Here is a 3,552-nt window from a genome sequence, read left to right as displayed (position 1 = left end):
TAAAAATGTGTCTTTTCTTTTCCAAGATTACACCTGAGTTCTTTTCTCAGCTTGTTTTAAGATTTTTGCTTTATTCTCCCCTCTTGATTTCTCCACTAGCTTTTTCTAATTTGCTTATTAGTGGGTTAACGTTTTCCAAATTTAAAAAAATTCCTTATAACCTATAATTTTTAGAGGCAATGTAGTCAAGTCGATAAAAGCATGAGCTATAGAACCACATTCTATAAGTTCAACTCCCAGCTCATCTACTTACCAGCTGGATACACTGGGTAAATTACTTCTCACATCTGTTCTTCAATTGTTTTCATCTGAAAATCAGGGCATAATAGTTGTTTTTGCCTCATAGACTTGTTGAAGAATTGAGTTAATATACATAACACACTTAGAACATTGCCTGGCACTAAGTAAGTGCTGAATAAGTATTATCTATTATTCTTATCGGCCCTCAATTTACCAGTCTGTTTTCTCTCTTGTATTCTTATCTCATTATCAACAACAACAACATTTTTTTTAAACTACCACATTGATCTGACAATGTTTTTCATGGCTGGTTCTGCTATATTTTCTTTCATGCAACTATTTTTCATACCACTTATTCTGGATAAACTTAAAAGAGATAAAGACCAATTGATGTGAAAGTATCTTCTACCTCCCAAGTCTACTTTAACTCATCTTCATCTCTGATATTTGAGGCTACATTTAAATGTTTCTTTCTATCCAAGATAGTTATGTATTTTACAACTTTTATAATGGTTGCAAATTTGATCCTTGTGTTTCTAACTGCCAAGTCTCAATAATTTATTCATAGAAAATTGCATAAAGACATACAAACATATTCATGAGCACTCCACTTTACAAATGCAAAATCCCCCCCACAAACTTTATATGAATAGTGGATATCTATTTTGTATAATTGTACTCATTATATTTTTCTTTTTAAAAACTGTTCAATAGAATTCTCACGATTTTCTCACTTCCTATGCCTTAATGTTCTCCAGTGCTTTTTTTGGGAAGGAAAGCTAAATGATTTGAGTACAACTCAGAACTCATAAACTCTGGAACAATATTATTATAACTGTCAACAAATTGCTGTGATTATAAAACATGTAAACGGCTTTATTTACTTTAGAGGCACTGCAAACCCTTGAAAGAATGATTAACTGTACAAAGAAGACATAGAGCAAGAGCTGGCAAATTACAGGCTAGTTGCTCAATATGGCCCACTACTTGTTTTTGTAAATAAAGTTTTATTGGAATGCGGCCATACTCATTCATTTACCTATTGTCTATGGTTGCTTTTGCCTTACAGAAGCAGAATTTAATAGTTGTCACAGATACCGTATGGCTCACAAAGCCTAAAGTACTTATTATCTGGCCCTTTACAGAAAAAGTTGGTAGATGCCTGTCAGAGTACCAAAGAAAACGTGCCCTTTGTCCTAGTTTTCTCAGCTATGGCCTTGGATTCATGACCTAAATATTTGTCTTTTTTAGGAAATAGCTTAGTTTTTGTTTTGTTTTGTTTTGTGTGTGTGTGTGTGTGTGTGTGTGTGTGTGTGTGTGATGTAATGACAAAATAGAGAAGTTAAATTTTTAGAAGTTAAAACTTAAAAACCTGAAGTTGTCTTGTAAAGTGTAAAGAGACTAATGTATATCCTGAGGGTAGATGACAGCCATCTCTGATGCCAAGACCTGGGTAGGAGAGGTTGAAACTTGGAGAAATTATTACCCTAGTTTATTATGTTGGTACCACCTGCACTGACTGCTCTTTAGGGGAAAATATTTTGTATTTGCTATGTTAAAAGTGATCTATTTTGTGCATCTTTGATTATAGAACTGGCCCAGGTGAGAAAACAATTTCCATTTTTTTTCTCCCATGCAAAAGCAACAGTTATTATTATTTTTTAAATTTGCTTAAAAATGCCCTGGAAAAGGCATGAGTCATAATACGCAATGGCATGAGCTTGTATGATTCATTTTGGTATATAGTAAGCATAGTGTTTATCTTATTGTCTTATCTTAGAGATCTGGCTCATTCATTCATTCATTCATTCATTCAAAAGCCATTTATTTACTTGTTCCAGGCATCCCATCCCACATAATTGAAGTTCAACAACACAGCAAACAAACAAACAAAACAGGTCTTCTACCTGTAGAGAACCCATGATCTTGCAAATTACATAGCATTTTAGAAGTAGATAGGGATTATGAAGATAAATAACGCAAAGGAGGGAGAATAAGGGTGGTAAGGCCAATATCACAGAGAAGATGACTTTTTTTCCAAAGACTTGAAGAAAGTGAGGAAGTGAGTCATCCATTTCAGTAAGGGCAGAGGCCCTAAAGTAAGAGCATAGCTGGACTACTCTAAGAACAGGAGAAACATGGCTGGGGCAAGATTGTTGAAAAGGACAATAGTAGTCAATGTATTGGTCATGTCATGTAGTACAGGTTATGTGGGGCTGTAAGGACTCTGGACTTTCAAGTAGATGAAATGGGAAGACATTGTAGAGTTATGAGCAGAGAAATGTCATATTCTGCTACACTAGTATCTCCTTATTTTTGAGGAATACCATCCATGATCCCCAGTGCATGCCTAAAACCACAGATAAAACTAAACCCTACATATACTATGTCTTTTTCCTATACAAAGTGGAGCAACCATAGGTATACAGTTGTTCATATGGAAAATAATACAATAATTAATAAATAATAATACAACAATAAATTGTGTTTTTCATACTCACAATTATAAATATATTTTTACCCCACCCTGCATGTATATACCTATGATAAATTTTAACTTATAAATTAGGCACAGTAAGAGATCAATAACAGCAACTACTAATAAAATAGAACAATTATAACAATGCTATAGGCCCAGTGCACAAAATTCGTGCACGAGGTGGGGTGTCCCTCAGCCCTGCCTGCACCCTCTCCAATCCGAGACCCCTTGGGGGATGTCTGACTGCCCTCTCACAACCCAGGATTGCTGGCTCCTAACTGCTTGCCTGCCTGCCTTCCTGATTGCCCCTAACCACTCCCCTGCTGACCTGATTGATGCCTAACTGCTCCCCTGCTGGCCTGATCACCCCCAACTGCCCTCCCCTGCCGGCCTGATAGCCCCCAACTGCCCTACCCTGGTGGTCTGTTTTACCCCTACTGCCCTCCCCTGCTGGCCTGTTCACCCCCACTGCCCTCCCCTGCCAGCCTGATCACCCACAACTGCCCTCCCTTGCCGGCCATCTTGTGGTGGCCATCTTGTGATGACATTGCGCAAGGGTGTGATGCCACCTAGGCTTTTATTATAGAGGACATTGTAATGAAAGTTATGTGAATGTGGTCTCTCTCTCTGAAAATATCTTATTATACTGTATTTATACACCTTGTTGTGATAATGTGAGATGATACAATGCCTATGTGATGACAGTAAGTGAGGTCCTCATAACGGTATGCAATTTGAAACTTATACCTTCTTTATTTCTGGAATTTCCTAGTAAGTATTTTGGACCATGGTAACTGCAATTGCAGAATGTGACATTGCAGATACAAGGGTAC

The sequence above is a fragment of the Myotis lucifugus genome, unplaced genomic scaffold (assembly GCF_000147115.1).
Source record: "Myotis lucifugus unplaced genomic scaffold, Myoluc2.0 scaffold_3, whole genome shotgun sequence".
In the NCBI taxonomy this organism is placed as follows: Eukaryota; Metazoa; Chordata; class Mammalia; order Chiroptera; family Vespertilionidae; genus Myotis; species Myotis lucifugus.
Note: the sequence above shows the minus strand (reverse complement) of the source record.